Raw genomic sequence first — 11,835 nt, forward strand, 5'->3', positions numbered from 1 at the left:
GACACCTAGAGAAATACTGAAGAGAACAGAAGACAAACCCAGGTACCATTTCTCTAGCAAACGCTGTGACAGAGGCCTTAGAGACTTTGGACTCTGATTCACAGCAATCTATCATGTCTGGATTTGGTTGACTAGAGGGATCCATTTAAGGGAATCATGACAGCAGGTTTCACAGTCCTTGGTGATAGCTGATCTATTCTCAGGCACATCAAAAGGCCGTCCTGGAAAAGTGTCCAGCAGAAAAAGAGTCAGATGAGGCAACTTGCTCTCAGGTTGACTGAATATCTGCGAACCCAGCCAAACCACCACCCCACCCACCGCCCCCCAACAAAAGCAATTTAAGAAATATCCATTAGCAGGCAGAATTTATGAGCCACCACCATCTTAGACCTGACTAAAACTGTAACAGGGATGCGTCATGAGTCTTCACTAACGGATACTGCGCCACTTCCATCCATTGAGGCCAGCAAAACACACCAAATGCTTGCCACCAGGCCAGTTCCTCTGAGGAACCACTAAAAGATAACAGAAGATTAAACAGTAAGAGAAAGGGTCAACAAGGGGAAGCACAGTACTAGGCAATTGATGCACTTTATGTTCTATAAATATCAGCTAGTAAATTTTGAGCTCTTTATTTCTCTTTCATGCAGGCAATTTTAGTTGTAACAACCATATTAAAGGAACATTGATGGCAGTTAAGGTGCGAGAGATGGAAATGGACTAAATTGGGGGCTAATTAAACATTGCAAAGTGTTCACAGTGTTTCTGGGAACGCTAATAATGGTCTGCAATGATTGTACAGTGAACAGATCATGGGAGTTACCATCAGTGAATCAGTGGGCAATGGCTAGCTACAGCAATGTCTGATCTTCCTAGCTGGGACTTCTGTTTCTTCCTCTATTGCTGATGTTGTGCCACCAGACTCTCTTTCATTATTGTATCATAAAATCATGCAGCACCGGCAGACTGTGATTATTTTGGACAGTGTTGGTTGACTTTCGGGCAGCATCCCACCGAAGTGGTTTCAACTGACGTGAACCTTTGTTTTAGCAAATGTCTCATTCTGGGATTCTGGTTGAGGTTTGTGTTTCATTGAACTCAAGTTCCACTATTGTTCACAGGTTTCTCCATAAGGTCAGCAGTAAGAAGAAATAGCAGTAGCAAGAAATAACCCTGGTCTCTCAGCAGCCATCCCATTCAGTCTATGTGAGGAATCAAATATTGCAGACATGATGGACTGCCCCATATTAAAGCTTTCATAGGTGCGTTCCAGATTATGGATATTTGCCAGCATTGTAATGTTTCTCTGATCAGAAACTGCTTAAACATTAATTGAAATAAAGCAATCCCTGTTCATGTGGGGTTGATGTGAGGAATCAATTATAATGTCAATCCTGCTGCCAACTCCTATGCCAGTACTCTTGGAATTCCTGCATTCAAATAAAGTTCTGTACCTAGTCCAGCTACCACCTCCTTTCCACAAAAAGTAACAAAGGTGTTTGTAAACATAAGAGGGAAATTTAACCCCCAAAAAATGGCTGGGTTTGGGTCGAGTGGGATCTTAGCATGTTAAAGATCTGAAACACGACCACAAGCTGCCTCCAACCCATTTCCAGTTTTAACAGAGGCAGGATGGACGAAAGGCAAGCAACTCACTCTCAGGAGGCGGGTTGATAATTTAAACATTATAATGAGGCTACATGCCTCATATTAATGAAAAATTTGAATTTAACCCCGGCTGGCTGAGTTTTCTCAGGAAATCCAGCAGCTAAAGGGAAGCGAGGACTACTAGATCAAGGAGGTAAGTGCCCTTCCACTTTCCTGATGGATCCATTTTATCAGTCACCCATCACCATACTTCCTCTGCCCATCCCCTCACTCAGACACTGCCTTAACTCTTCCAATTTCCTCCAATACACCTCCAATCTCACCCCCGTCTCTTATGATCACTCCCACGAGGTTTCTGATCTCCCCCCACCCAAGGCTTCTGATCTCCACTATCAACCTTCCCAATTACTCCCCGTGGCCTCCGATCCCTCTTTGCCCCCTCTCCGCTTGCAGCTGCAGCCTGGTACTGAAATTCCACCTGGCTGGCAGCCAACCAACTTCTCGATCTGGCCGGCTGCAGCCTAGAAGCAGAGGCAAAAAATGTTAATCGGGTCCTACTGTTAAATTTGGCAGAGGCTAAGGGAAACCAATTCATCTGGGTTTCCGATCCTAAAGTAGCCTCTCTCCCATCAACCTCCCATAGCATCTGCCACTTTCTTGATACACCTGTGCACTTCAGACTGGCTGATCTGGCAGGTGTTTTCTCTGGTCACTTGGCAAGATTGGTTAGCAGAAAAGCTTAACACTGTGGTATACAACTAGGAGAAGAGCTGTCCCTCCAGTGTAATTTTCCTGAAGTTCAGCCTGGTGAGAATATTGTAGCTCAGTGACAGCCTTTGCATTGAAGCAGAGATATGGCAAGTTTCACAATTATCCTCAGATATGCACAGAAAAGCATAGGAGTTACTTTGTCTGGAAATCTAGGTCTTGGAGTACAATCAGGTATAAGCATACTCTTCAGTTGTCAGCAAACTTGCATTTGGTGCCCCCTCATTTAAAATGTGGAGTGCTTTGGGGGCTCCCAGTGGGATTCCCATCCCCAGCACTACATTGGCTACAACTGAGAGAAAAAATATTATGATGCAAAATGATGATCTCCACAACAACAAAAACTAATAAGGGGAGCAAAATGAAGCAAAACATCAATGTTTCTTCAAATAAATTTGGTAATACCTATTCCAATAGAAATCTAGCTTTAAGAATCCAACTCCTTCAAGCCAGGCCAGTAGATTAGTCATGCACCGTTGTATATGGCCAAGGTGAGTAATCAGGGCAGAGCTCATCCGGAGTACGTGGAATTCATTGTGGGACCTGATGGTCATAGAATTAGCATATCACAATGAAGTTGTCACTGGTGACCAGCACAGCATCCCTTTATTTGGCATTTTCCTTACCATGAAGTGCAGTACACTGCAAATCAGGTACAGAGATCTCTAGAGCCTTGCAAAATCAAGTTCACATGTATTTCTGATTTTTAAATTAATTGTCTAATTTCCAAATAGGCAAATGTTTATTTTGTCATATGATAGTAATGTCGAGTTCGTCAAGAATGTTTAAAATGTTAGTATTTTCAAGATAATATGCAGCTAAATTAGTCTTGTTACATCAGAACTAAGGTATAGCTCAGAGCAAAGCTCACGTGATTGTGATAACCCAATTTCTCTGTTATGCTTTTCAGTGAATACATAATAGTGGCATGCGAATAAGGACACATTTAAGCTCAGTACCACAGGGACCGTTTGTAATAGCTTTGGCAGGAATTATAGAGCACTCAGTGAAAAGCTGAGGATCTGGTTTATACTGATATTTGGAATGGTTGTGGTAGAGTTAATTCAGGCAACGTTCAGAAGTCTATCATATTTTTATCTACAACATATGGTGTGTAGATGACAGGTTATGTTCACCTATTATGTTTCCTATATTTCACAATTGGCACCCACTAAGAATGCCATAACTGAATGCCATGACACAAATGACTATCATGTTGCAAATGTCATAACTGAAAAGGCACCTGCGATATAGTTACATTCACTAAAATGAAATATGTACACCTCGATTGCTGAATTTCTTAAAGGTAATGGGTTCATCTTAGCAGAAATAGCATCAGCACTCTATACCTGATAAATGGAAAGTATTACATTGAATTACATCAAGATTACAGCACAAAAACAGGCCATTCATCCAAAAGCTACTGTTTACTCCACACGAGCCTCTGTCCACTCCCCTTTTCCCTAAGTCTACACCATCAAACTCCTTCATTACCTTAAAGACCGCTATCATGTTATCTCTCAGCCTTCTCTTTTCCATGAATAAATCCCCAGGCTGTTCAGCCTTTCCTGATAAGTATATCCTTCCAGTTCTGGTATCAACCTTGTGAATCTGTTTTTTAACGTTGCCAGCGCTTCTTAATCTTTTCTTTCATATAGGGACAAGAACTGTACACAATGTGATCTAACTATAGTTCAATACAAATTTAACATAATGCAAGCATGACTTTGAGCTTGCAGTTGCTTGCCATTTTAATTCTCCACCCCACTCTGACCTCCCAGTCCTCAGCCTGCACCCCTTCTGCATTACATCCTATCAGAGAACCTTCCATTTTGTTGCAGCCCCACCTTCAGTGCACCTGTACTTACTTAAAACCTGTTACACATGTAACGTTATCAGTTTCTGTCAGAAGAGAATCAACCTGAAACATTGGGCTGAATTTTCATCTGGGTGCGGGGGCACATTTCAGTGCATGAATAGCCACACTTTGTTTTTTTTGTAAAGTACAATTTTCCTCCATGGTCTCAACTCCACATTATTTTCTTCTGGCCTTTTTGCGAGTCGGAAATGCCTAGTGTATATTTTAAATGGGCAACAAAAATTGGGTTTCCTCCTGCACACCATTTTCATCTGGTGGTATGGGTTTTTGCAAGCCCCTTAAAAGCATGCCAGGTTTGGGAGTTCATGAAGAAAATGGAAAGCCTACTGAGGAGTCTGGAACATTCTGAAATGTAAGTGTAAAATATTTTGACATCTTAAAATGTCAATATTAGATGCTGTACTCTAATGTAGATGCAAATCGAATGCTGTGGTTCTTCATAGGGATCTGTCCTGCAAAGGTAAGTTGATCCTTATATTGACCAGCATTGTGTAATTGTTCACATGCATTTACAGTACTTTTCCAATGGAGAAAGTACTATAATGTATTAAAAAATGTTAAAAAAAAGTCCTCTGCTCTCATGTTTTTGTGCTTTGATTTAATTGGACTGGCAGATCAGGCTGTTTAAAAAAATCTCTGCTTCTGAAGGTAGAAAAAAATAGTCTGCACCTGGTTCCCCTTTGTTGATTGACAGGGACTGTGTTTTTAAATGGAAAGGGTTATCTGTATTGTCAGTGGAGCTGGAAGCTTTTGTTATGACAGTTGTTGCATTATGAGTAATTGGCTGAGTTTCAAAAGCTTCAGCTCACCAGGTGGTCTTATTGATCCAAGAACTATTGAAACTTTTTGGACCTATAATAACAGAATATGTCTTTGATAGGGTTTCTTGTTTGTTTACAAACCAATTAAGCACTTAAAGGATCACAACTTTTTCCCCTTGGTTTTTTTAGTGCAGTATCAATGCTAGTGAGCTTGAATTCAGGGTTTTCTTACATTGTTAGATGTTTAATGGTTTTCAAAAAATTTTAAAATAATTCCTATTGCTGTTAAATGGCTCCTAAGAACTAAAAATAGTCCATACTGAGTGAATGGTTATGCAGGATAAATGGGGGTCATAGAGGTGGCACGAGGAATGTGAGATGGAAAGGGAGGTGGGTGGAGGGGTGAAGGTTTGAGTGGTGAGATTTAGGAGGCATTTAAACTACGTTGGGAGCTGGGTTGCTGTATTGGAGAACCAAGGCGTGCCTTCTAACTGGCCCATCTCCACACCCGCACTCTGTTGCAGTTCATAAATTGTACTGTGAACTTGACCTCTGTGTGCAAAAAGATAAAATTTCCTCAGAAAGGCACACATGGGTCGGGTGTGCATTTTGTGAGCTGAGAAAGTATGCAGGTCAGGTCTTCCTGGGCCCGGTCAAAAATTCAGCCCATTAACTGTTAGTCAAATTAGATCTATGGCTCGGATTTTCACCAAGTCGGGCCGACGACCCATTAGCCCTTTAAAAATGATGGGTGGGACTCAATTCCAGGATTTCCGCCTCCCACTCCCGTTTCCAGCAATTTTCATCAGCACAAAGTAAGGGTGTGGATAGGCCTCCTGCATGCAACACTTGCCGGTTCTATTGTTGGGGTGAACAGTTTAGAGTCCCCCACAACTTGTGTGCAGTCAGTCCCATTCAGTAGTATACATGGTTCACAACATCTAGAGGAGTCACAAACCCCAGTCCCAAGTGGGGAACCAAAAACAAACAGTCACCTGCTCCTGGAATTCTTTCATTGACAAGCTTTGAAACACAAAAAAATTCAGTTCTTTCTGTTCCAATAGTTAGATGTTGTATTGTAAGGTATATGTGTCTTTTTACAATATTTACTTACAGGACTCTGTCCTGCAAAGTTAAGTTGACCATTACATTCACCAGTTTTGTGTAAGTGTGGGATGCATTAGAATATTTTTCCCATTGAGAAAAGTCCTGATGTGCAATCAAAACTGAACTAAACACTGCCTGGGAGCTCTGAGGATCGGATTTTTGCCAAATCCGGAAGGTTCCATGGACCTTTAAAAATGGCAGGCGGGACCTGGATGTGAAAGTTTCTTCCCCATTTCCAACAGATCCAATTTTTGCCAGTAGTGGGTAGGGCGTGATTCACACATGCAGACAACTCAAACATAACAGGGCCTTTTGAACTCAGTGCTGTGTTCAAACAGGGCCCATTTTGGCTGTTCAAAGGGCATTAACTCGGAGTGTGGGAGGCATGAATTGATGGAGCAGACATAAGTGCTCTTGAAAGGTGGGTAAAGGCCTGTATAATGGTCATGATCTGAAGTTTTTTTTTAAAAATGCCCCGCTCTTTAAACTTTAAAAACAAACAGGCTGCATCTATCAGGGAGAGTTATATTTTAAAAAATCTCGCTGATGGACTGCTTTGATTGACAGGCATAAGTTAGAAAGCTGACATTCCCCCAAGGGCTATCATTAGGTCATAATGAATACTTGGCTGAGTTTCAAAATCTACAACTACCTCAGCAGGGGGTTCTGAATTCACAGTTTGATTGACAGTTTAAAGAGCCTATTAAAGAAGTAGATGTCTTTGTTGTGGCTACTGAATAGGAATCTGCTTATTTTTATAAGAGATTAACTACTTGGAGATTTAAAAGTTTTGAATGGATTTTATGGGCTGAATTTTCCCCCCGTCAGGAGGGAAGTTGATGGACGGGCGCATACAGATGCGCTTCTGATCGGCACCCCCGATTGGAGGCATGCCGTCATGTTATGTGGGCGGGCCAATTAAGGCCCGCCCAGCGTGACATCCACACGGAAGTGCTATGCGCTCCCTGTGCGGGCGGGGGGAATCCCAAAATCGAGAGTGCACTCTTTCGCACATGCGCACAAAGGAGCACACTCATCTCCCTGAGGCTAAGTGCTGCCTCAGGGAGATCAGCTGTACATGTAAAAAAGATAAAAGTAGAAACATAACATTTCCCTTACATATCCCCTTATGTGGCAATGTCACATGAGTTGGGACATGTCCATAATTTTTACAAAATCTTTATTAAAATTTTTTAAAGCCTACATGAAACCTCATCCCGCCCATGGATGAGGTTTCATGTTTTTTCTAGTTCCTGCCGAGTCTCCTGGCCTGCCCACCAACCCTAAGGTTGGATGGGCAGGTCCTTTAATTACTTAATTGACCCGGTCAATGGCCTCAATTGGCCATTGACAGGTCAGCGGGCGCGCAGCTGATTTCGCTGCACTCCCGCCTTCCTGAAAATTTAAATCGGGCGCAGTAACATCGGGAGTTACCCCCGAAGTCACTGCGCGTCATTTTACGCATCGGTGAGCGGGCCCCGCCCCCGCTTACCGACTCGTAAAATTCTGCCCTATGAGTGGGACTGTTTTTCACCATCAAGTGTATAGGAGATAGAGCTGTATTAGATTGTTAGAAGTTTATTTTTTATCTCCACATGGCTCCTGAGGTCTGCCCATGGTGGATGCTAAGTGAGTGGCTATGGAAATGGCATGGAGGCTTGGAGGGGCCGTGGGGTGTGGAAGGGGAGTGTGAGGGGTGAGGGCTAGAAGGTTTAATGATTTCTAAAACAACTGGAACAAAATCCCAGAGAACCATGGTGGGCTAGTTAGGCTCACCCACCCCTGTGGTCATCTACGCTCTGCTGCTTAGGTTGGCAGGCCCGACTCTATCCTGCAACCAACCCGCAGAGTGAAAATTGTGCATTTTGAGTTACTTTATATCGAGGCAGATCCAGCAAGACATGAGCTGCCCACCTCAGTAGCCAACATCAGTCCCTAAGTGTCATGCTCTGAAGTGATTTAAATCCCAAGCTCTTTAAAATTGAAAATAAATCAGTCTTCAACTTTTAAGTAAAGAAACAGACACCTGCTGCTGGAGAGCATTGATTGACAGGTCACCTGGTGTAGCGTAGAGAAAATACCCATTTGTTTTTACAATTTCTGTAGACTTTATTGTTTGCGAGCTGCAATGGTTTGTTGTTATAGCTGAATCCATTATGAATATTTGGCTGAGTTTCAAAAGTTCCAGAATTATTTATCTCAGCAAGGGGCTGTGTTCATATTCTGATTGATAGTTTTAAGAGCTTATTAAAGGATTATCTGTCTTTGATGTAGTTGGTGAAATAGATGTTTCTTTGATTTTACAGCAGATTAATCATTTTGATTGAGAGATATTTTTCAGTAAGAAGTCTATTTGACTGACAGCTCTATTAGATAGAAGTTTATTGTTTTCAATGTCCATTTCAAAGATATGGCTCCTGAGGTTACCCAAAGAGGGTACTGGGCGAGTGGCAATGGAGGATACATGAGGTGACATGGAGGGGGCATGGAATACGAGAGAGCATAGAGGGGGCATGGAGACTCAGGGGCATGTGGATTTAGTAGGATGATGAGGGGGGTAAGGACTGAGAATCTAAGGGCCTGATATCAATCATTAAAGCTGGGTTAATGTCCCAGTGAATGGAGGCAGGCATTTCAGTCTGTCAGCCTGGCCATCCACCTGCCTCTATTGTCACCTCAGGCATACCTCTGGAGACAATGGACCCAACTTCATCCTGATCACAGCTCCCCAGAGCAAAAATATGGCAGGCGGTGGTCCTTATAAAGGAAACAGATCTGCCGCATTAGTAAGTTTTCTGACTTGAACTTCCTGCCTCCTCCATGAAAATCAGGCCGGATATCTTCCTCCGACATAGTTCGTTCATTTGTTTGTTGTCACCACAGTCATAGTGAGGCCATTAGCATTGTCTTGCTTCTTTGACTTTCTTCAAGCCTTCCTCAGTTCTCGTCTCAACGTTATCTACCCGAGCAATTTTTCGTCTTCCTCTTCTGTTTTTACCCTCAATTTCTCCTTCAATTGTTGCCAGGGCAAGGCCGTTGGGTCTCCACTTCCATGCCCTTACTCGGCTATCTTTCTCTCTTAACTGTACTTTGCAACCATTTTGATTCCTGAACTTCTACTCTTGGCCTAATCCACTCATTTGTCTTTCTGTGCACTCAACTGATTCTGAGCATCCTCACATTTCAAAGCTTTAAAAAAAAGGGTCATACGGATTCGAAATGTTAACTTGGATGCTGTCAGACCTGCTGAGTTTTTCCAGCATTTTCTGTTTTTGTTTCAGATTTCCAGCATCTGCAGTATTTTGCTTTTATTTCAAAAGCCGTTATCCACCTCTCACATCCATAAAGTGCAAAACTCCACACTAGTGACCGTACTAGACGTTCTTTCAGTTTCATGCTGATGCTTTTGGAATTCCAGACACTATTTACATCACTGGTCCTTTTCCATAGTTACTTCCAACTTCCCTGGTTTATTCCTCACACTACATGCATGTAACACATTGTAATATATGTACATTTATCATTTTCATGTGTATTTAATGATATTCATTTTTGTCGATTTTTTTGTCCAAGCTAACATCTTGTTTCCTTATCTGTCTTTTTCCTGCTATAACTAGTTGATTGATTTTTATTCATCTACTCCATTTTATACTTTCTGCATGCTTACTCTTTTGCAAGATTTTTAAAAACTGATTAGCCTTTTTTATTTCTACCATTTCTACTTGCTCTTTCTAATTGTTTTTGAGTTTTTTTCTTCTGCACCTTTCATTCTAATCTATCTGGCTCTTGATTTTCATGTTATCCACTTGCCAGTCGAGTAGCTCCCTTCTCATTGAGATGCGTCCCATCCTTCAGGAAGAGTCCTGAACTAGTACCAACAGTTCATAAAATGCAAACTCTTTCCCTGATACTACCTCTTTATCCATGTGTTGAAATTGCTAATCTTCCTATCATTCTCTATTCTAGCATATACTTGGTGGAATACATCTGCAGATGATTACCCTTGAAATCCTGCCCCTGAGTCTGCTTGTTAATCTCAGAAATTCCTTATGCTGAACTTTAGGCATTTAATTTCCTATTTCATTGGCTCTCATGTGGATCACGATGAGGGGCTGCTTGTTTCTAAGGCCCTTCATAATCCTTTCCAGTCCTTCTGAAATGACCCTTACAATGAAACTGAGCGGCAACAAAATAGTTATGGGGAATATTTACTTTGTGGCAGAATCTTTATTTATTTACTGATAAGATCAGCTCTCCAAGGAGCTCAGTCAAGCTGAACCTGATGGTCTATTATCTAAGTACCCTTTTAACCCTGATCTAACCTTTAAATTCACACTATGGGGAGAATCATCCCAGATTTGCACTAAGTGCAGTAGTGGGTAGGTAAAGTGATGTTCTATCCACTGGCCACAATGGCAACTTTTCATGCCGTATCATCCCAAATCCACCGTATTAATTATGCACTCCCAAGGAACACACCGTTTCCATGGCGGGCGGGATCTCATTCGCTCATCACGCCATTGCCTCGCCGCTTCATCACACATGCTCCACATTTAAAGTCCAGCCGGGCGCACACCTCTCAGTGCTTCCAACCCTTGACTGCTGCAAAGAAGAGATGGCCCTGAAAGGCAAAAAGAATGCAGCTCCCAGGTTCAATGAAGCGTCCCCCGAGTGCTTTTTGGAAGCAGTGGAGGCTCACCGTGATGTTCTCTACCCCCACTCTGGTCACAGGATGGGCAACAAGCTCAGTAATCTGGCTTGGGAGGCAGTGGTCAGCGCCAAGGCCCCGCAAAAGAGGACAGCCACCCAGTGCCGCTACAGGATAAATGGTCTCACCCGTTCCACCAGGGTAATTAACTCTTCTCATCACTCTCAACTCACACACTCACAAACCCATCATACATCCACATGGATGGCAAACCTCAAGGGAAAACACCACTAACTCTCACACACACCCTCACATCTCCATCAGGCTCATAAGCTCTGGAGCTTGCATCCTCATCCCATCCATGGCTCTGCTCGCCACACAAAATTCCACGGAGTGCCATGTGTCCTGCTCACACTCTGTTTTCATGCAGGAGAAGCCTGCTCATATCAGCAGGGAGGGGTCCCAGACCGGGGGTGGAGTGGCCCACATTAGGCCCTCACTCAATGAGGAGTGTGCCATCGCACTGACTGGTGAGGACTTGGACCATGCCTGTGGTGAAGGTGAGGACGGTAGCGAACACCCTTGCAAGGATCCTGCACCACATTATCCCTCTCTCAATGCAAATGTGAGTGCTCTCTCTCCTGCTTTTGACTCTGCTGCCATGCACTACTTATCACTACTTCAGTTCACAGGGGGCTCTGCCAAGCGACCGACACCCTCAGCCAGCCAGTCACTCAACTCCATCCATATCCTCACCTCTAGCCAAGAGGATGCCTCCTCCACTGAAGAGCTGGGAATAAGCAACATGGAAAACCCATCACAGAACTTACCCACACCCTGCACTAGCGCAGAAACACACACTTCGGTGGGACCTAGATCTAGAGTCGGTTTGAGTTCACAATCTAGTGGTCACCGCATGGACAATGTCTGCAGCAGCAGGAGGCAGCTTTAGCCGAGCTCCCCGGCACTCAGAGGACTGCTGGGGTTCAGGCCCCCAACATCTTCATTCCCCATTTCCGAACCTCACCCCCTCCGACGCCTCTTCCTCTCCCAGTCAATCCTAA

Source organism: Cetorhinus maximus, chromosome 1 (genome assembly GCF_964194155.1).
Source record: "Cetorhinus maximus chromosome 1, sCetMax3.hap1.1, whole genome shotgun sequence".
Classification (NCBI taxonomy): domain Eukaryota; kingdom Metazoa; phylum Chordata; class Chondrichthyes; order Lamniformes; family Cetorhinidae; genus Cetorhinus; species Cetorhinus maximus.